This window comes from Choloepus didactylus, chromosome 7 (genome assembly GCF_015220235.1).
Source record: "Choloepus didactylus isolate mChoDid1 chromosome 7, mChoDid1.pri, whole genome shotgun sequence".
Classification (NCBI taxonomy): Eukaryota; Metazoa; Chordata; class Mammalia; order Pilosa; family Megalonychidae; genus Choloepus; species Choloepus didactylus.
Window position 1 is genome coordinate 127,618,473 of NC_051313.1, and position 23,210 is coordinate 127,641,682.

Consider the following 23,210-nt stretch of genomic DNA (forward strand, 5'->3'; position numbering starts at 1 on the left):
AGGAAAATGGGCAAAAAATAGGTAGCTGTCAGAACAATATTTTATAAAGACAGATGATAAACAAACATGGGAAAATACACTCCACCTCACTATCAAAGATATGGAAATTCCAAGAACCAGAGCTTATCATGTCTTAGCTATCAGTTTCACAAACACTTAAAAGAATGTTCTCACCAAGTTTAGACAAAAGAGTGGGGGAAATAGCCTGGTTTTTGTGGGAATCATGTATCCTTCCACTTAGTACTACCGCATCATGGTATCTACCAGGAATAATATGCACAGGCACTCAGAGTAGTATGTTCCTAGATACTCATTGTAGCAATATTTGTAAAAGTAAAACAAAACAAAACAAACAAACAAAAAAACCATATAAAATCACCCAAACAAACCAGGAACTAACTAATGATTGCTAATATTTGAATAGTTAATAAAGTAAGGTGCATATATTTTCTGGAATACTATGCAATCATCAAAAAGAATTAGTTGGATCTATGTAGGAAAACATAAAGATTTAAAAGACATATCAGGTGAGAAAAGCAAATTGTAGAACAATGAGTACAAGATAAAATAAGTAAGACCTACATATACATGATCTAGCAATATGTATTTTACTGTGGACACATCCTTGTAAGTACAGAAAAAATAGTGATTACTCTGATTGAACAGTGGTCATCTCTAGAGGGGAATGAGGAAGACAGCAACGGCCAAGGGGGAGGTTAACTGTACCTTCAGTGTTTACGTTTTACAACATCTTGGGGATTGAATCATGTTCCCCACAGAGACTAGGTTCTGCGATCCTGTGCGTGTGAACCCATGTGTAAGCAGGACCTTTGAAGATGTCATTATTAGCTACAGTGTGGAGACATTTGTGAATAGGGTTTTCAAAGAGCCTGTTTAGATGAGCCCAGATTACATCAGGATGTGTCTTAATCCATCTGGCTGAAGTTCTTATAAGGAGAGGAAATCTAGTCAGAGACACAGAGGACCGAGCAGAAGGAGAAGCCAGAAGGTGAAGCCATATGAACAGGGAAGTGATCCAAGTCCAGGAACCCCAAGGATTGTGGCCAGCCGAGAACACCAGAATGCAGTGTACTCAGGGCAGCGCGTAGCCTGTCAAGACCTTGATTTGGGACTTCCAGCCTCCAAAACCATGAGACAATACATTCCCATTGTTTAAGCCAACCCATTGTGGTATTTGTCAGAGCAGCTGGGAAACTAAGACACAACAATAATGATTTTGTGAATACTAACGCAACTAAAAAATAAATTTGAGTAATAAAATAGTTGCAACAGCCATAGTCACAATGTGGGGAGGATGGGAATGTATGGTCCTAACTACACCCTTAGAAATGGTGAGTGTAGGGGGTGGGGAGAGGGAGACTGGTTGTTAAAATGCAATTCTTCTGACTCCAATTTGACTGAAGGCATTATATTTTGAGACTAAAATGTGTCCATATTCCAAAGGGACAAGAAAGGGAGACTTGACAAGAAGAAGCTGCTGAGCTCACCTCCAGGGTACACCTAGCTGAGGTGGAAAACTGAGAGAGGATTTCTTTAGAGAAAGTTGCTTCTCTGCTGTCATTTTCTCACCTACCTTCATGAAAGAGGGAAGGAGGGCCCTCACCTTCACTTCAAGTCAAAAGATAGGGGCTGCCTTCTAAAGGGGCCATCTGGTGAGTCTGTGTGTGTGTGTGGGGGGGGTGTGTGTGTGTGATGGGAAGGGGACTGGTGAACAGCACATGCCTCAGAATCTAAACACCCAAGGCTGGGTCTGTTGAGTGAGCCGCTGCAGAGGGGAGAAAGGGGCCATACCTCGCTGGGAGGTTGTGATGCCTCCCACAGCAATGAGTACAAAGACGCTCAAACAGGTGCCTGCTGGTTCCTTGTGAACCAAATATGGACCCCTCAGGAGAGATCCAGTTTACAGCCTTTTAAAATCCTGCCCACGAGACTTGTTTTCTGTGGGAAACATGATTCAGTCTCCCACATATTGTTACACATTTAAACACTGCAGGGACAGTTAAATTCCCCCTTGGCCATTCCTGTCCTCCTTGTTCTCTTCTAGAGATGACTGCTGTATAATGCATCTTTTCATGGTTTTCTGTGCACTTACAAGTATATGCATACACATAAAATACATAAGGCTATATCTCTGAGGGATTCTTGAAATCACCCCATAAGAGAAGGAATTGGCCTTGGTCATCCGTCCAACCTAGATAGCATCAAAGTCAAATCATAAGATTTCAGCCAAAAAGGATACTTCCTGCTTCTTATCTGCTCTATCTCCCCTGCCACCAGCCCTGGAAGGATCAGAAGCCTCAGCCAGCAAGAGGGGTCAGGGGAGGAGCTGATAGAAACAGGGAACAAGAAGCCAAACCAAACCCCCTCCCTCTCCAGGCCCAAACTGAGGAGGGGAGAAGCTTTAACTTTAAATTAAGTTTGGGGTTTTTCATATTTCATTGCACTGGATCTGTTAAATATAAGACGATATTAATTTTGGAGACTGAAAAATAACCATAAGACTGGACTATCTAAAAATTATTAGAGATGAGTAGATATAAGTGAGGCTGGGGTAAGGGTTTTTGGTGAAATAAAAATTGTTTTCTGCTTGCTTTCTATGGCATACTGCTTCTTTTAATATAAAAGTAAATATATATCTGATTCTTTGATGATATTCTTTTTAACTATTAGTGGAAACATTGCATAATGTATATGTATGTTGCTAAGTGGCTTACTAACAGAGAAACCTCCTCATTTACATCATGGAGAAGCACAGATGTTAGACTACAAAGCCCTCTAGTCCACACAAGTATTCAGAAATGAACTGAAAGTTGAATTGAAATCCATACCAGTGCCCACTGGAGAAATAGTGTTTCTGAAAAGAAACTGTTAAAATACACACACACACACACACACACACACACACTCTTTACCAGAAACTGGACTGACTACCCTGCCACAAAAATAATTTACTTTTCTGCCCACACCTTAGGGGAATTAATTTAATTTTAAAGAATTCTAGTAGTGGGAAGAATTGAAGACATACTTTTCAGGGTAAAATATCACCCCAGGAGTTTTATCTACACAAGCTCTCGTGTATACCAGTACCTAAGAGTTCACTGACCAATAGCTCAATCATTGATCCAGTAAATATTTGTTGAATCAATTAATGGAACTTTCTACATCCTTAGCTCTTTCTTTTGTATCTGTGACAGAAAGACTTAGTTCCCATTAAATTACCCCCTCCCTATAATACTTATTATTAATAACAAAAGCGCTGTCCAGTTTTTTGGTTTTGTTTTTTGTTTTTTGTGGTTTTTTTTGTAATAAGCAATAATGGTTTTGCTGCAGGTAACAAGGGCAGTGGAAGTTGGCAGTAGGGGGTGAAGATGGGACAAAGCCATTGGAGGGCAGAGATGTGTGCCCTCATGAAAGTTATATCCTAGGAGGGACATAATATGAAAAGAAATAACTAAGGATGATGTGTTATGAAGAAAGCAAATAAGTAACAGTGACAGTGACTAAGTAACCAGCATCGTGAGAGGAGGGCAACCACTTTACCTAGTCTGCCTGGGTATGAGAAGGTTCTATTTGAGCTGAAATGTGAACAGTGAGAAGAAAACAGCTCTGAAGAAGAATATTCCAGGCAGGGGAACCAGCAAGTACGTCATTTTTTGAGGCAGGAAGTAGTCCTGTGTGGCCAGTACAGAGCGAGTGAAGGAGTTAATGGTGGGAGATGAGCTCCTAGAGGTGGGCAGGAGCTGCACAGCTTACAGCCCTGTTGGCCCGGTAAGGAGACTGCATTCACCTTGGCTCTCTGTAGTGCTCAGACCTAAGCGACAAGACCAGGAACTAAGAGACTCAGGATGAAGCTGTTCCCATCACCTGTGTGAGAGTTGATTCTGGCTGGACTAGGCTGGTCGTGGTGGAAAAGACCAGGTTCAGGAATTTGTTTAGGGCACAGAGCCAGTAAGATTTGAATATGGTGATGAGAGAGAGGGGGGAAATCTTGGGAGACTTCTAGGTGGATGACTTGAATAAATGAGTATTGAATGGTGTCCTCGGTGGAGACAGGAAAATGAGCAGGGAGGGGAGCAGGTTTCCAGAGGGAAGGTAAGAAATTCTGTTTTGGACACGTTGGGTTTGAGATATGTATAAGACCTGGAAAGGAAGATTGGCAAGAAGGCATTGTGTCTCTGAGTCTATAGCTTGGGGCAAAGGGCCTGGTTAAAAATACAAGTTTAGAAGTCATGAGCCTAATCTATTTATTTAGAAACTGGGTTAATGAAGAGTAACCAGCATAGAAATCAGAATGATCATTCCGATATCAGTTTCCCATCAGTTTCTCTTGTCAACACTGTTACCGTGTTTGTTCCTTTTGGATTAACATATAACCTATTCCTCTGCTAGCCATCAGTTCCCTGTAGAATGACACTTTTCCTTAACGTATTTTTCCTTAACGTACTTTTCCTTAAGGTATGAATAGCTCAAATGTCATCTCTATCTGGTCTTCAAACTGAACATTTCCTCCATGTAAGAAGCAGTTCTTGACTCTCATTCATAACTCCCAAATAAAAGTCCTCAAACCCAAACTCTTCATCCCATTGTTTCCCAAAGTCACGTGGAGCTTCGTTTTGTTTTATTTTTTCCCCCACACAAATTCATTGGAAGGGTTTGGTCTGTTTTGATTAATTTGATCTTAGTCCTGATAAAAATCTTCCTCTGCTTTTACATTTATCATTTCACTGTAGATTTGGTCAGCACTTTTTAAAATTAATGAATCCCCCAAAAGCAAGCCCAATGTATGAACCTTAAGCTGCACATTATCTAGTCTAGTTCCAACATTTGGATGATATTAACCCTTAAAAATACGTTTTTAAATGACTGGTTGGCCTCTAGAGCCTTCATTTTATTCATATTATCTGCAGCTGTCCTGTTGGAGGTATTTTATAACCTAGAGTTTGGGGGCTTTTTTTAGGAAAAGAAATCCTCTCACTTTTCAGAATTATCTCAGGATAGGATTTCTCTTTCCCACCTTCACAGTCTCTAAACAGAAAATAAGCTACTCTCTAAGGGAAAAAGACAGCCATCCCCACCATCTTAAGAGCAGAATATTAAGGACAAAAGGTTGAAGGCTAACCTGAGGGAAGTAGGTCGCAGGATCCTCACTCCTTTTAAATAAATTTTTCTCAGCATTTTACAGTGTTCCAATTCCCAGGAGATAAATAATTATCCAAAATCTTTGGCCTTTGCGTTTCCTAATGGGAGGGTTTTGTTGGCTCAATGGTTTAATTTTTAACTTTACTTTATTATTTCACTGACAAGTGGATAAAGCTCATTAAAATCTTCCTCAACTTTCAAGATCAGCTCAAGGTCACTTACGTCTTCCCTGATCTTCCAACCAGAATCAATGCCCGTTCCTACAGAAGCCTGACACCCCATGCCCCTTGGCTATAATCTTCTTGGGGAAGAGGTTATTTCTTATCCCTTTGGAGTTCTCCCTCCACCAGCCCTCTGTTCAATAGGACTGAGCTTTCTTCAGAGTGGAGACTTAATACATTTTGGTTGTACTGAATGATTTTTGTGGTTTTCTGATTACAACTATTTGCACAAAGACCACTGGATTTTCTCTGAAAATTACCGCCCCATGATTGAGCGAAACATTTCATAAGACTTATTTGCATTCTCATGGTCTGCTTGAACCCACTCCCAACAGACTTGTGTCCCCACAAGTTGAGCAAGGCAGCATTAGTCAAAGCCATCACTGACATCTGTGCTGGCAGGTCCAATAGTTGCTCCCAGGCCTTATTCCTTCTTGATGCCTTGTTTCACTTGATTGTCATACACCATTCTGGCCTGACTGGTTACTACTTCTCAATCCTTTTTGCTGAATCTTTATCTTTTCCTTGACTTCTAACTTTGTCCTTGAAAATTTAAACTCAACCCCAAGGTGATTCTGGCCAGTTCCCTTCCCTTACATGCCTTCTATCTGACTGTGAACGTTCCCTGACATCTTCCCTGAGCTCCAAACTACTTATCTCTTTAGCTGCCTTCATTTCTCCTCGAGTATCCAGTATCTCAGTTTTAACATGACTACAAGCAGAACTCCTGAATCTTCCTCTAACCACACCCCTGCCCTGGGCTTCCCCAGCTCCATTATGGTACCACCAGTTAATCTGACCAAAAACCCTTGAAGTCCTCCTTTTTTCTGTGATTTCTCCCAGTACTCAGTGTTCTGTCAGTTCTACCATGATTTTTCATTTCCTCCATTCCTTAAACAACCATGGATCACTGATGCCCAGTTGTCTGGTCAAGCAAGCACTGGCCCAACTGTTACTACAAAGTTTCATGGACTTAAATCATTGGTAAGTTGATTGCATCTATGGCTGATTATGTCTGCAGTCAACTAAGAAGAGTGTCTTCAGCAATGAGAGACGTTTAATCCAATCAGTTGAAGGCTTTAAAAGGAGAAGTGATGATTTCAGCAGTCAGAAGAGAGAACTTTCTTTTCTATTTCAGCCAACCAGCTTCTGGGGCATTCATTGAAAACCTGCATTGGAGTTGCCAGCTTGCAGCCTGCCCTGCAGAATTTGCACTTTTATAAAATCTTATAATATTTATAGATATCTCCTGTTGGTTCTGTTTCCCTAAAGAACCCTAACTAATACAATTACCTGTGCTAATAAAATAGGTTTTACCTGGCCCCGCTGTTTCTACTCCCTCTTTCAGTCCATTTCCACATGGCAAGCAGAAGTTTTTAAATGTAAATATGATCATGTTACTTCCAGCTTTAAAAATATTCCAAAGCCCTTGTGTCAGGCAATGGTTTCTTAGACTTTATACCAAAAACATGAGCAATGAGAAAAAAAAATAGATAAATGGGACTTCATCAAAAGCAAAACTTTTGTGCATCAAAAGACTTCGTCATTAAAGTAAAAAGAAAACCTAAAGAATGGGAGAAAATATTTGGAAACCACATATCTGAATAAGGGTTTAATTGCCAGAATCTATAAAGAAATCCTATAACTCAACAACAGAAAGACAAACAACTCAATCAAAAAATGATCAAAAGACTTGAACAGACATTTCCCCAAAGAAGATATACAAATGACCAAAAAGCACATGAAAAGATGCTCAACATCATTAGCCACTAGGGAAATGCAAACCAAAACCACAATGAAATACCACTTCACCCACTAGAATGGCTACTATTAAAAAAAAAAAAAATAACAAATGTTAGAGAGAATGTGGAGAAACAGCAGTACTCATTCATTGTTGATAGAAGCATAAAATGGTGCAGCCACTGTGGGAAACATTTTTGCATTTCCTCAGAAAGTTAAGTATGGGATTGCCATATGAGCCAGCAATCCCTCTTCTAGATATATACTCAAAAGAATTGAGAGCAGAGACTTGAACAGATTTTTGCACACCAATGTTCATAGTGGCATTTTTCACAATTTCCAAAAGATGGGAGCAACCCAAGTGTCCATCAACAGATGAATGAGTAAACAAAATGTAGTACATTTTGCAATGGAATATTATGATGCCATGAAAAGGAACAGGGCTTGGATACAAGCTATAGTATAGATTAACCTTGAAGACATAATGTTGAGCAAAATAAGCCAGACACAAAAGGACAAATATCATATGATCTCACTGATAGGAAACAATTAGAAGAAGCAAATTTGTACAATCAGAAACTAGAATACAGGTTACCAGGGACTGGGGAGGGCTAGGGAAGGGGGAGTTAAAGCCTAATTGGTACAGAATTTTGTTGGGGGTGATGGAAAAGATGTGGTAATAGATGACTGTGATAGTAGCATAACATTGTGAGTAATTAACATCACCAAATTATTTATCTGAATATGGTTTAAAAGGTAAATTTTAAGTTTCATATATGCTACTAAAATAAAAACTTAAAAAAAAAAAAAATCTTCCAAAGCCTCCTTAGTGAACTAAGGAAAAAACAGACAAAATTTAATTTCCTTGTTCTGTTCTTCATGACCTAATATGACTTGGGCCATGCTAGCCTTTCTGGTCTTGACTCCTTCTGCTCTCCCCTTGGCTTACCAAGTTCCAGCCAGTTCTGCCTTCCCCATGAAGCTCCTTCCTGCCTCAGGCCTTTACACTTGCAATTCCTTCTGCCACTAATGCCCAGGTCCCTAGTGCCACCTCCCCACCCCCCAGCCTTGTTCCTTTTACCTCTTTTCAGGTCTCAGCTCAAATGCCAATTCCACAAGAGGCTTTCTCAGATCATCTCTCTAAACACTTCCCTTCCTTAATATAAAGCACTCTGCCACAAGAATGTAAGCCCCCTGAGGGCAGGACGTTTTCTTTTCCTCCAGTGCCTGGAATAATACTGGGTACATAGGAAATGTTCATTAAATATTTACCAATTGTATTCATGAGTGGATGCATGAAGTCTACATGTGATTTGTTCCCTTAGTCACACCTCTGCTCTTTTTGCCTTTCAATGAATGTGTGTCATGTCTTCACAACTCCTTTTTAAGGTTCTGTAGATAAGAGCCAGTGACTCCTTTGAGTCCTGCTAAGTAGATACTTTCTGAGGTATAGCATGGACAGTGGAAAGAACCCTGGTCCAGGAGTCAGAATAGTGAGTTCTAGCCCTGCCTCCAACCCTTCCCACTTGGGTTTGACTCACGGAAAACAGCAATCACTCCAACTTCAGTTCTGGCCCATTAAAGGGGATTATAGGTCCTGTACATTAATCATTGAAAGGTCGTGCTGCCTTGTAACTATAGTTTGAGAAAACAAAAATCCATAGTAAAAGGGGTATAATTCTGGCAAGAATGCCCTTAACTGACTCTGAGGTTTACCCGCCAGTGTTCACCCATTCACCATTAGGGAATGCTCATGGGTCTAAGACAGCATTTATGAGGACACTTTGTAAACCAGTTGAGAGTGTGCTTTCAATGTGCTCTATGGAGAGCTTTGTTGGTTATTCCATTTACTTTCCATTGCTCTAGAGCACGGGACTGCTGTTTTATCCCTCTTAGAAGAAACGTATTTGAAGAATGTGGAAATACCCACTCATTATAGAGCCTTCACACCTTTGGTATTATTTTATAAGAATGCTTTGTTCTTTGCCCTAGTATCACCCTTAGAATACTTCAACCAGGTGGAGACAGTTTATTTACTAGGAGGAAAAAATCTCAGGGCCATGGGGATGCCTCCTCTGGTAAAAGGCAGCTAAAGAATTTGTGTATTTGTGTATTTGCCTGCCTGCCTGCCTACCTCCTCCTTTCCTCCATCCCTCTCTCCTTCTTCTCCCTCTCCTTCCCTCCTTCCTTCCATACCTTCCTTTCACTCCCCTCTTTCTTCTTTACTTTTTTCCCTCCCATCCTCTCTTTCTTCGTGGCAAAGAACTGCTCACAAAACCTTGTTTCCCCTTCTTGTGCACCTACATAAGTCACATTTCCCAGCCTTCCTCACAATTAGGTGTGGACTCTTTACTGCATTATTGCCAAGATTCCCCACATGCAGTTCTGATTCTCTCCCTCTCTGAAGACTTTATAGAAAGGACTCAGGATAATCTAGAGGAGGATGGAGCCACAAGATGGAAAAAGTGCTTGGAGCAAAACACACCCAGAGACACACATTCAGACCCACAGAAAACACACAATACACATTCTAAAACTATATTGAAGGCAAACATGAGTGAGATATAAAGTTTAATTATGCTGTATGATTTTTGACTGTTTTTTTACCATGGTTGATGTACCCTTACTAACAAGTTTCCTTATATCATTCCTATTTCCATATTCCCTTCTTTTCTTCCCTTTTTCTCCTTTTCCCAGACTGATCACTTTATGTATCATGTTTTGTTGGCTGGAGAATCCATTTTTGCTCATTCTTCAAATTCATACTTTGCCTGATGATGTAGGAATTTCTACCTCTTTCATAGGAACTGGAGTACAGCTTCTTCCCTTTTTTCTGTCCCCTTTACTGATCCAGTTGGTGAATTAGAAAGGCCATAGAGTGTGCATGACTTAGATGCCCTTCTCTTTACTGCCCACGAGAAGGGAGTGCTTTCATCTGGTTCCTGCTTCTATGTGGTCATGCCCTAGAGGTGAGTCTGGAGGCCAATCTCTCTCAATCTCAGTGCCCTGGACCTAGCAGGTAGGAAACTGCTGTGTAAATATGTCTGCAGGAGTAAATGGTGTCTAGAGGAGGACCATGCAGATCCAAGCCAGTGGTGGGTCCAAAGTCAAGATCTGAGTGCATAGAGCAGAAAATCAATTTGACCACATGTCCAAGCCGCACTCTCAGTTTGGCTCTACCAGCAATAAACTGACATAATGATTTTTTTTTGCCCTTCTGACTCCTGTGTCTGTTTCTCAATTGGTTTCATATCTGGAAGAGGAGAGTTCTGCTCCCCTATGCAATTATACATGAAGGGTCTTAAATTGCACCACAACGGAAGTGTTGACTTGCCCGGGGACAGCCAAGACTTTATTTATATAAGAGGCTGCTTGATAAAATTCCTTCATCAAGCAGGGGAGCATGACCAGGATGTGAAAATCTGTTATTATTTTAATTTTATCTAGACTTTATGGGAACAATTGTCCTGCCATAAATTCTTTGGAGATTCTGAGGCCTTTATGGACACTGATTTTTAGTAGATCCGAGAATTCTCTCCATGCAAGTCACTGTTTACTTGTTAACAATCAAAGTGGTGGATCCTGGTCCCTGGGAATCATTTTGAAATAATCCGTAGGGTTACCCTGCCCTCTCTCCTAATCTCCTTTCCCTGCCTTCTCACTTATTGAGCACCTGTTATGCACCAAATTGCACCACATTCCACCAAGACCTGCTCCCACCTGATCACCCTCTAGTATGAGCTGGGATTATCTTCCATCTGCAAAGCCTGTCCAAGCCTAGGGAAGAATTGTTTAGGAAGTAGCTACGTTGCATCAAGTCTCCTCAGCTCTGAGCACTTTACTGTTCTTGCACTCTTCCATGGCAGAATCCATGTAACTGTAACAGTTTGTAGCTGATCATAAAGAGCATCTACCTTATGACTTCCATCAAAGTAGGCTACAGAGAATTTAATGTCCTGAAACAACTGTGCACATATTATAATCTTTATAACAAGTTTCATGGTAGAAATTTATTTATATAATAATGAATAATACATATATACACAATTTAGTGAAAAGTTGCAAAGTAGAAATCAATGTAATGTCTTCCATGTCAGTAAGTAAAAGGTTGATTGCATCTCAGAAATCCTCTAGGCATCACCTTCTGATCGCAACTCCTCCTGTCCCCCAGAAGTAACCACCATCCTGATTTTTATGATTATCATTTCTTTGTTTTACTGTATAGCATTGCAACTTACGCAGGTGCCTCCCAAATAGGTTAGTTTGCCAGATTTTAAATTTTGTTTGGCTTCTTTTCTCAGTACTCTATAAGACATTTATGTTGTTGCATGTATCTTTGGTTTGTTCATTTTTCTTTGTTATATTGTATTTCACTGAACAAATGTAACACTATCCATTCTATTACTGGACAGGTGGAGTTTTTTCTTTTTAGGTTTTGCTTTTAAATGCTATCTAGGAATATTTGATTACCTGAAGCCTGGTGCACAGATACACACATTTCTATAGAGTATGTACATAGGAGTGGAACTGCTGGGTCATAGGGTATGCATATATTCAGTTTCAGTTGATTGATAATGCCTAACTGTTCTCCAAAGTGGTTGTACCAGTTTATACTCACACCAATACTGTATGACTGTTCTTGTTGTTGGAAATCCTTACCAGCAATTGTTATTATCAGACTTTCTAATTTTTGCCAATTATTTGGGAGTATAGTTAACTTATTTGCAGTTCTTTGATTACTGATGATGTCAAGGACTTCTTCATATGTATATTGGATATTTGAATAGCCTTCGTTTTGAAGTGCCTGTCCAAGTCTTTTGCCCATTTTTCTATTAGGTTGATTCATGTTCACTTTTTTTAGGGATTTATAAGTGTTCTTTATATATTCTGAAATTAGTTCTTTATCATTCATGTGATGAATACCTTTAACTTTTTGATGACCAAAGTTCTTAATTTGAAAGCAGTTGAATATGTTAGACTTTTCCTGTTTGGGTAGTACTTTCTGTGTCTCATGTATAAAATCTTTACTTACCCCTAGATGAGTGGTTCTCAGTCAAGGATGGTTTTTGTTCCCAAGAGGACATTCACAGTGCATGGAGAAATTTTTGGTTGTCACAAACTTGTGAAGGTTACTAGCATCTAGTAAGTAAAGGCTAAATAGATTACAGTGCTCATGACAACCTTCAATAAAAAATTAATGTGCCCAAAATATCAATAATGCAGAAGTTGAGAAATTCTGCCATAGATCATAAAAATATTCTGTATTACATTTTAAATTTTTTATTAGAAAAGTTATGGGCCTACAGAACAATTATGCATAAAATACAGAATTCTCATACACCACCCATCTTGCATTGGTGTGGAACATTTGTTGCAATTGATGATAGCACTTTTTGTAATTGTACTGTTTTTTAATAGTAGTTACCTTTGTTACAATTGATGAAAGATTACTAAAATAGTCTTATTAACTATCATCCATAGTTTACATTAGGTGCATTTTCCCCATATGCCACATTATTATTAACACTTGGTGTTAGTGTCATACATTTGTTATAATTCATGAAAGAACATTCTTATCCCTGTACTGTTAACTGTAGTCCATCATCGACAATAGGGTTTGCTGTGTTAAACAGTCCTGTGTTTTGTTGTTTAATTTTTATTCTATTAACAAGTATGGCCTAAAATTTCCCCTTTTAACCATATTCTCCTATATAATTCATTGCTGTTAATTATAGTCATGATAAGGTGCTACCATCACCACCATCCATTCCAAACCTTTACAATCAACTTAAATAGAAATTCTGCACAAGTTAAGCATCAACTCTATATTCTCTAACCTCAGTCTATCTCCTAGTAACCTGTATTCTAGAATCTAACTTATTATAATTAGTTCCTATCAGTATGATCATATAATATTTGTCCTTTTGTGTCTGGCTTATTTTGCTCAGCATAATGTCCTCAAGGTTTTTCCATGTTGTTGCATGCATCAGGACTTCATTCCTTTCTACAGCTGAATAATATTCCATTGTATGTATATACCACATTTTGTTTATCCATCCAACAGTTAATGGACATTTGGATTGCTTCCATCTTTTGGCAATTGTGAATAATGCCATTATGAACATTTGCATTTGAATATCTGTTCACATCCCTGCTTTCAGTTCTTTTGGGTATATACCTAGTGCCAGGATTGCCAGGTCATATGGTACTTCTATCCTTAGCTTCCTGAGGAACTGCCAAACTGTCTTTCACAGCAGCTGTACCATTTTACATTCCCACCAGCAGTGAATGAGTGTTCCTATTTCACCACATCCTCTCCAAGACTTGTGGTTTTCTGTTTTTTTTGAATAGTGGCCATTCTAGTGGGTATGAAATGATATCTCACTGTGGTTTTGATTTGAATTTCCCTAATAACTAATGATATTGAGCATCTTTTCATGTATTTTTGTATATCATCTTTGGAGAAATATCTATTCAAGTCTTTTACCCGTTTTTTAACTGGGTTATTTGTCCTTTTATTGTTGAATAGTAGGATTTCTTTATAATATCTGGATATTAAACCCTTATGAGATATGCGGTTTTTAAACATTTTGTCACATTGTATACATTGTCTTTTTATTTTTGTGACAAATTCTTCTGATGCATTAAAATTTTAATTTTGAAGAGGTCCTATTTTTTCTTTCAATGGAAAGTCTGAGAATCCATTGCTTAACACATAATCTTGAAGATGCTCCCCTACATTTTCTTCTAGGAGTTTTATAGTCCTAGTTCTTATATTTAGGTCTTTGATCCATTTTGAATTGATTTTTGTATATGGTGGGAGGTAGGGGTCCTCTTTCATTATTTTGCATATGGATATCCAATTATCCCAGCACCATTGTTGAAAAGACTATTCTTTCCCAACTGAGTGGATTTGGGAGCTTTGTCAAAAATCAATTGGCAAGGGTAAAGGTTGAAACTGACTGTGTGTTAAAACTTCAACTTCCACGTGAGACCACGGGAAGAGTTTATTTTTGGTGTAGGATCTATATTTTCTAAACAATAGAACTTCTATGGTCAGTTTGTTCAAACACCACAATTACATGGAACTTTGATTAGGAAGTAAGATATGGTAATTCTGTATAGGTTAGAGTGAAATAGCAACACATCCCAAAGTAATTTGGGCAGAGAATAAAAATATATATTTGGGCCCCCCTGAGGAGCTGGGGGAGGATGTGTAGGTGTTGGACTTCCTCACCCGGATTGTTGCTGATTCACAAACATTGGGGACTGATGGCTTGATATGCTGAGCCCTCTGTCTTGGGTCTGGCCCCTATGAAGCTTGTTACTGCAAAGGAGAGGCTAAACCAGCTTATAATTGTGCCTAAGAGTCTCGCCCTGAGTGCCTCTTTGTTGCTCAGATGTGGCCCTCTCTCTTTAACTAAGCCACTTGGCAGGTGATGTCACTGCCCTCCCCCCTTAATGGGACCCGACTCCCAGGTGTGTAAATCTCCCTGGCAACGCAGGATATGACTCCCAGGGATGAATCTGGACTTGGCATCATGGAATTTAGAACATCTTCTTGACCAAAAGGGGGATGTGAAATGAAACAAAATAAAGCTTCAGTGGCTATGAGATTTCAAATGGAGTCGAGAGGTCACTCTGGTGGACATTCTTATGCATTATATAGACAACCCTTTTTAGGTTCTGGTGAATTGGAGTAGCTAGCAGTAAATACCTGAAACTATCAGACTATAACCCAGAACCACTGAATCTTTAAGATGATTTGTATAAAAATGTAGCTTATGAGGGGTGACAATGTGATTGGGGAAGCCATATGGACGACACTCCCCTTTGTCTCATTTATGGAGGGATGAGTAGAAAAATGGGAGAAGGAAAAAAACAAACAACAACAAACAAAAAAGGCACCCAGTATTCTTTTTGACTTTAATTGCTCTTTTTCACTTTAATTTTTATTCTTGTTATTTTTGTGTGTGTGGTAATGAAGGTGTCAGGGATTGATTTTGGTGATGAATGTACAACTATGTGGTGGTACTGTGAACAATTGAATATATGCTTTGTTTTGTATGACTGCATGGCATGTGAATATATCTCAATAAAATGAAAAAAAAAAAAAAAAGCAGTAGGATCTCCTGGTGCCCCAACTGGCCCCTCCCACATCCCTTCACATCCCTTCACCAGCTTGGCACAGAGCTAACCTGTACTCCCAGTGTGGTTCCCTGGTCTCAGTTCCAGAGGGAGAAGAGGAATCCTTGAGCACATATTGGGAGCCTATAAGTCTGGTGGCAGCCTGAAAGACAGAACCACCACACCTATCACATGCCTACTGTCCCAGATTTTGCCCTGTGTGTTTAGAAGATGGTTCACAGAACTCTTCTTGAGAATGCTGTGGGAGAACAGACAAGTTGTGGCTGCCTGGGACAAGGGATTGTTGGCTGTGGGACATATAGTGCAGTGCCTGGGACCGTGAGAAAACTGTTTCCCAGGGAAGAGAGGATATTCATACTTTTGTAAATGGGGGAATTCCTAAGTTCATGTGCATGCCCAATACAAGAGGCACGCACAGAAAAGATCAGGGTAGTCCCTACACTTCGGCATTGAGCTGTTCTCTAAACTCATTGTATGGATAAGCTCTGAAAGAGAGTACTCACATAGGTCAGTCTGCAAAGACAGAGAGTTCATTTAAAGTGCTTGTTTATTAAATCCAATGTTTGGGCTTCCTGAGTAACATGTTCTGTCAATTTCTTTTTTCCTTGAATGGGCCATATTTCTTCCCTTTTTTGTATACTTTTTAATATTTTGGGTGAAAACTGGGCATGTTGAATACTATAATATTGGACTCTGGAAATCAAATTCCCCCTCCCATCCCCAGGGTTTGCTTTTGTTGATTGTTGAAGATTGCAGTCACCCATTTGTTTAGTGAATTTTCCAAACTATTTTGCTAAGACTGTAATACTTGTTCTGTGTGTTCACTGAAGTGTCTGTCCTGTTTTCTCAGTGGTAAGCCAGTGACCTGAAAGACATTGCCTTAAATTCCTGAAGCTAAAATGAAAAAGAAAAAAAAAGCTCCCTCAATCTTTGTAAATTGGCTCTGAATTGGGGAACTTCTTCAGTTCTAAGCTGTGTTCACATACAACTCTGCCTCAGCCTTCATCTCCTGCTTGTGTGTAGCCGAAAGATCATCCTGAGGTTTAAACCTAGGAGACTTTCTTGTTGTCTTTCTGAGCTGGTAGAAAGACTGTTCTTGTTTACCTATTACTGCATCTGTGGCTTTTTTCAGGTCCTATCTTTAATTGATGTCAATAAGGAGAGAACATTCCATTGCAGGAACCTGAATTTTTACATCAATAAAAAATAACTGAGTGTTAAAGACTCTCTCAATTGTACTAGGAAATAGAATTGGGAATAGAATTTGTAGCTCTCTTACCTCTGTTATCATCTGTTTTCAATTTGGCTAACATTTGAATGATGTAATGCTCTTGATTTGAGTTTGACAGGGCAAATGAGTATAGTTTCCTGGGGGTATCTGTTAGGGCATTGCTTCTATTTCAGCTGTGTAGAATGGACTTGGAAGTGAACTTAGCTGAATTCAAGTTTTAGTCATGACCAACTTTAGAAAAATGACAAGACAGTAATAAGGAAGCCTCGAGAGGTAGAACTGCCCATCTCATACTCAGATTCTTAGTGACAGTGGCAAGGATTGGAGAGGTGGGCCCGTGAAGATAAAGCCAGGAATGCACTGATGCTTAACTGAAATTTTCCTCAGAAGGGCCAGCGGTGCCCTGAGTTTGACCATTGTATCAGTTAATGATTTTATTGCCAATCAGTTTCAAGTTTACCCTTTTGGCCTGAGCGCTGTGAAAATGGATATGGGGCTTTCAGTGTTTTTCTTCTGCAAGCTAGCACTGAAGCCTAGTAAATAAGGATGCCAAAGAGACGTTGAGGGAGGTTTTGATTCCTGGGTTTGCGTGTGCTGGCTGGGCAGGCTTCTCCAGAGAGCCTGGCTTCCACAGTGTCCTGCTCCTGCGTCAAGCACAGCTTCCCCAGGACGTGGCTTGTCAGGGCACAGTAGCTGGCAGCACCTAGTGGCCAGCGGCTTCCTACAACACCACTTTTCCCTCAGACAGTTTTGTTTTGGAGTGCCTTCAGCAAGACCTCCCTGTGAACAGCTTTCCCTCACACCCTAAAGGGCAGACTTCCAGCAAGTTCCATGGGTGTAGCACCATGGTGACTTCTCTGCCATCTGGATCTCAGTCTTTGTTATTCTCACTCAGCTCTAGATGAGCTCCTTCTCTCTGCTATTCCTGTGTTTTTTTAAGAGTTCTCTTTACTTCTTACTACCTGTTATGGGTTGAATTGGGTCCCCTCAAAATATGTGTGGCAGTCCTGTGTGAGGTTACCCGGGGCCTTAGGCTGTGACCCTATTTAGAAATGGGTCACGGCAAATGGAATTAGTTAAATTAAAATGAGGTCATAGAAAGTAGGGGGGACCGTTAAACTAATATGACTAGTGTTCTTATAAGAAGAGAAAATTTGGAAACCGACCTGGAGACAGAGAGATGGGAGAACACCATGGGACAACTGAGGCAGAGAACACACTATGGATTGCCGGCAAGCCTCCACAAGAAACCAGGAGAGAGGCATGGAACAGATTCTTCCCTACAGACTTCAGAGGACACATGATCTGCTGACATCATGATTTTGGACTTCTAGCTACCAGAGCATGATAGAATAAATTCCTGTTGTAAACCACCTAGTTTGTGGGAACTTTGTTACTGCAACCCTACGAAACGAAGAGGTTAGCCAATCTCTCCTTACTTCAGACTTCTGTTAGAGTTATCAATTCTTTATATTAAACATTCTCTGTTCACATTACTATGTTGTTTCTCTCTCTTGATTGGACCCAGATGGATACAACCATAGACTTGTCTTTCATTTTCTTCATACTTTTTAGAAAAGCCACAAAAACAACAAATCCCAGAGTAGAATTTCAAGCTTATTCTTTATTGCTGTCTTATTCTCTACTCACCCCTCAAAGATAGACTAGAATTAAGAGAATGACCATTTAATTTAATCCTAAAAGCAAAAATGTGATGCTTGGTCTGGATTAAGAGCCAAACACATTTTATTAGCTGTTGTGCTGGCCGTTAAATAATGCTTGTGTGTTGAGTTTGTCAGTAACATGGCTTGTGAGTAAAAGACACAGACAGGAAAACAGCTAAAGAAAAAGGAGGGGTTTGGTGGTGTTAACGGCACTGCACTGAGGTTGTACACAGAACGGGAAAAAGCTGTGGGAACTGCAAGTCTTCAGGGTATGGAATCCAAGATTCACAGCCGCCATTCTCTCTCTGTCCCTGTCCCTTCCTTCTCCTTTCCACCACAAACTTTTATGTTTTCTGCAGTCACCGTCATTATTTTAATTTGCTTCAGAAGAAAAAAGGCGGGGGGGGGGGCGGGTAGACAGGACCACTAACAGCAGTTCTTTATTTCCATTCTTAAATCTGCAAAAAACAATAAGCAGAAACTTCCGGGCTCCAGGACTGAAATACCCTGTGAGGGTTCTTATTGGCTCACTGTCCCACTCTCTGGACCAATCACTATGGCCTGAGCGTGGTACAGTACCATTATTGGCTGAGAGGATGTGGGATGCTCTCATTGGCTGCTCTCCTCATCCCGACGTACTTCCACTAAAACTCATGATTCGTATGTTGGTCGGGAACAGCATGCTATGAAAAATAAGAGAATTGTTAGAAAAGGAAGGAACAGAGAAAACCCTGAATGAATTAGAATAGTAAGTCCATCGCTGATGATAATGATAATGCTTACTGAATATTTTCGTCAGCTATTTTGTTTGTGCTGTTACATTTTTGTCTGTTGCCCACAGTTTGGGTATTTTAATTCTATTAAGACTTTTACCGATTTGATGCGTCTACTTTGTGATTCACAGCTGTAATGTGATTTTCCCTTGTTGGGTCTTTTTCATTACAGAGCGCATTGGAGCTCACTTAACCCCTCTGCTCCTCTTTCACCCACTGAGTTAATAATCGGATGTGCTCATTTACCCTTCCAATCTTACTTTTCCATAGGCCTTCTCAGCTTTATTTGTCTGTGTGCCTCTGCTCTCTCAGTCTCTGTTTCAAGGCCCAATTAAAACACTGTTAAAATTATTTTACTAGTACTTTCCATTTGCTTTCCAAATTTACAAATTAACGCAACCCAAACTCACTAAAAATATCCTGATGTATTTAATACGCTGAAATGCCTAGTATAACAATTTGCATGAAATTTTGATGATAGATTAACTTTGATAAAGTATTAAAATGGCAAATTAACAAGCAGAGCATTTTGAGGCAACAGATACTAGTTTGATATCAGTTAAGTGATGTGATAAATTCTGTTTTTTGGAAGCTGTCCTAATTCTTTTTCTGAAAGTATGGATGGTCGGTGCTTTTGGTTTTTAATGAATATTTTTCTGAATGTGTGTGAGAATTAGATTAAGTTTAGCTTTCACACAGGGTGGGGGCAGCTCGGGGGAATGGCAGAGGGTTAAAAAGCCAAGTTGTAACCAGTGGCCTGTCCTCCTGTTTATCTGCCCACTATCCTTGCAAGGTGGAGACTGGGGGAGGGGTGATGGGGGGGGTGGAGTTCCTCAAATAGCCTCATAACTTGTTACCAAAGTATCTCAGACTGGCTCTGCAGTTAAAGAAGAAAGGAAAGAGGCCTGGGCATAACAATTATAGTCAGGTGTGGAGACTTGTTTCAAATGTTCCTTGTTTCAAACGTTTCAAGTTCACCGGGGAGACTTATTTTGAATATTTCAAAATTGCAGGGGCTGCATGTTTCAAATTTGCCCAGGCTAGTTAGGCCTATGGAACAGAATGTAACCTCTGAAGTATCCAGCCCTGGAGAAACTGGAGGGACTTGTGAGTTAGGCATAGGGAATAAATAGTGTTGGGTCTATTGTTCTGCTTGCCAAACCCCTACATTTTGGTTGCACGCTGGTTCTTTCAAGATCCTCAATAAATTCTTTTCTTCTCCACAATTGGGTGAGCGTTTATTCCTTTTTAGAAATAGTGCTTGTTTCTCATGTATGTGAGTCAGTTGAGGAGTACTACCCTGGAAATTTTATTTGCACCCTATTTAGGTCATCTGGGCAGCAGGATCTTTTAAATTCTATTAAACAGATCTGAGAGAGTAATATTAACTAACGATAGGAATGAGTGCTCTTTTGGGGGGGAGGTTCGGAGAGATCTGGATTCTGATTCTAATGGCCATAATACTAGTATTTCATCATGAAACAAAAATTATCCAGATAAGCAAGAACTGGTAAATGCCTTTTAGTTACCTTCTTTTTCAGTAACTATTATTTTAAGATTTTTCCCTTTTCCTTTGTAAAACAAAACAAGTTTGAATATTACTGCATATTAAGCCATTTTTGTATATTTAGATGGATCTCAGTTTGTCCTTGTATGCCAATTAATTAAAGTTCATATATAGTTGACTGCTGAAATTTAATGTGGGGAAGAGGCACTCTGAACAATTTTGAGCATGATGTCTTCAATAGGTTTCATTATACTATTATATTTTCTTTATAAATAGAAATGAAATGTATGTTTGTTTAATGTATCTGTGGTTCAGTTTTCTTTCCATATTTTCTGGAATGTTAATGTCTCTGTAAAAACAAAATGAAAACTGCAGCTGCTTTATATGCTTAATTCCAGGAACAATGTTTTTAAAAATTTTATTATTCTTAACTAATCAAAATATGTCATTTTTATAATCTTATGTTAATCCACTTAGCTTTAGACTTTTCTTAACAGCATTTCTAGACATTTTTTTATGTTTGTCCCAAATCTATGTAGCTCTTTTGTGCGTGTGTGTGATAATTATTGGCTATATGGATTACATTATTTACTTCATTGATAAAAAGAGCTTTTTTTTTTTTACAGAAATGTTGTATTTGGCTGCTTTGCTAAATAGTCATTTCTGTTTTCAGTTCTTTGTTTAGATGTTTCTATGTTTACAGTGCAGTAGATCATTACTTGAAAAATTCTTGACTAATATTCCTGAAAATATCACTAAATGTCATCAAATAATGATGATATAAAGTTTTTTTTTTGGTCACGTTCCTGAGTCTTTTGGGAATGATACTGATATTTCACTATGAAACATAATATTGGACTTTGGGTTGAGATATATTGGGCCCATATGTTGAGAATACTATTATTATTTTACTAAGCATTTTTTTCATGTAAAATAAGTAACAAATATACACATATAACCTTTTAGGAAATTTTGAATTTAGCATGCTATTTTGAATCTTTGGGCTTGATATTATAAATCCCATATTATTGATTTCCCAGTATCAATATATCCTAGAATTCTTAGAAAGATTTTCGTGTCTAAAAGACATTTGAGAATTCATGCAACCTTCGCAGTGTATTATTTGCTTGCTGATTTACAAAAGTTTGCATCATCATATCTTCCCACTACATGTCCCTGCCCTCTCGTTATATTAGGTTACTCTTTATTCTTCAAAGAAGCCATGCTTTGGTATCTCTTCCTGAGTGGACTTTTTCTCTACATTGCGGATACTGACTCCTTCCTCCAGGCCTGGCTCATAAGCCCCCCTCCTCTCCCCTTCCTTCTAATCCAAATCAGACACTCAACCCATTATCTCTCATGAACCTGGGTTAAGGCATATGTTATTTTGTCTTCTTTTACTAAATTCCCCAGAATATTGTTTCATGTTCTCTCCAGCAATATATGATTGTGCCTGGTTCTCTGCAGCCTTGTTGGCAGGGTGGGTTATGGGAATTTTCACCATCTGAGAAGTAAGGAATTTACACTCCACTGTAATTTTAATTTTATCCTTTGTTTTGATTATAAATAAGCACCTTTTCATGTATTTAAGGACCATTTGCCTTTTTCCTATGAATTTTCTTTTCATCTTAAATAGGATTATGCTGAATACATTATCTTTATGATATTGTATCATCCTGCCCATGAGTATAAGATGTCTTATTTATTCAGATCTACTTTTGAGTTTTTTAGAAGGGTGATAAAGTTTCTCTTACATGGGTTTTGCATATTTCTTATGAAATGTACTTAGATATATTTTGAAAATTGGTTGCTTTTCTTTATTGTATTTTCTGAGTGACTATACTTTATAAATAAGGCTGTTGATTTTTGTGTTGTTTCACATCCTGCCACTTTACTGGATTATTTTACTGTTTGTTTTAATTTTTCACAGATTCTCTTTGGTTCTCCCCAAGAAATATCTGCTACCGTTAGCCTACAGATCAAGATAGTGTGGCCTTATCCTTTCTGATTCTTGGGTTTCTATTTTCTCCTTTTCTGGTGCTCCTTTTGAGAGTACTTATAGAGCACTGTCTGTGTGCCAGCCAATATTCAAAGTGCTTTGTATACATTTATACTTTAATTACTCACAACAAATATGTTATCCTTGTTTCATGGAGCGGTTAAGTAATTTGCTAGTTGTCAGAGATGGAATCAGTATTCTGGCCCTTGAGCGCTGGCTATTGAATTTGTCCATTTACCTGTAAGAAAATAAAAGTTTCCCTTAGATTTTCTCTTATTTTTCTTCTCTTAGTTCTTAGAATTCTAATCTTAGCTTGGAGACAAAAGGAGGAAGGAGTTTCCTTTCTTTACTTTCGAACTATTTTCAAAATGTCACCTGCTATCTTTAGGAATGTGACGGGTAGCCTCAGATTCTGCTTGACTTCTTTCAGCTTCCACCACTTACATTAACACTTTTGAATCGGTTCAGTTCCTTTAAGTTCTTCCTTCACCCATTCGGATTTTCTCTTCTCCCTCAGTGAAAGATTAGGGTTAATAACAAAGATATCAGTATTGCTGAGAAAAAAAAGGAAGGTCATAATTAAAGTCTTAATGCATTTATTTGCCCGCACTGCTGGGTCTTGGTGTAGGTGGAGTTTTCATTGTGCCATTAGTTTTGGCTTGCATTTGTTAGACAGTCTTTTGCAAGTGATAGAAGTCAAATTGAAATGGCATTTTAAAAAACGGTGCGAGGGATTTAGTGTTAGGTGAACTGGGACAGCTCATACT

The 23,210-nt window shown here is 39.0% G+C and overlaps 1 protein-coding gene and 1 long non-coding RNA gene across 5 annotated transcripts in view; both read right to left on the minus strand.

Moving 5' to 3' along the window:
- The window catches only part of SLC17A4 (solute carrier family 17 member 4), a 31,965-nt gene extending 26,738 nt beyond the window's left edge, over positions 1-5,227 (minus strand). For 3 of the 4 annotated variants that reach the window (XM_037844481.1, XM_037844484.1, XM_037844480.1), the window contains exon 1: positions 5,141-5,227. The gene's annotated coding sequence lies outside the window, so the exon portion shown is untranslated. The remainder of the gene's footprint in view (positions 1-5,140) is intronic. The other variant, XM_037844479.1, reaches the window with a different exon arrangement.
- Positions 5,228-18,724: 13,497 nt separating this feature from the next.
- On the minus strand, positions 18,725-22,928 carry LOC119539142. Its single transcript, XR_005217799.1, has 3 exons — positions 22,819-22,928; positions 22,572-22,681; positions 18,725-18,847 (listed from the first exon to the last, which is right to left on the minus strand). It is a non-coding gene; the product is annotated as an uncharacterized LOC119539142 (long non-coding RNA).
- Between the last annotated feature and the right edge of the window lie 282 nt (positions 22,929-23,210).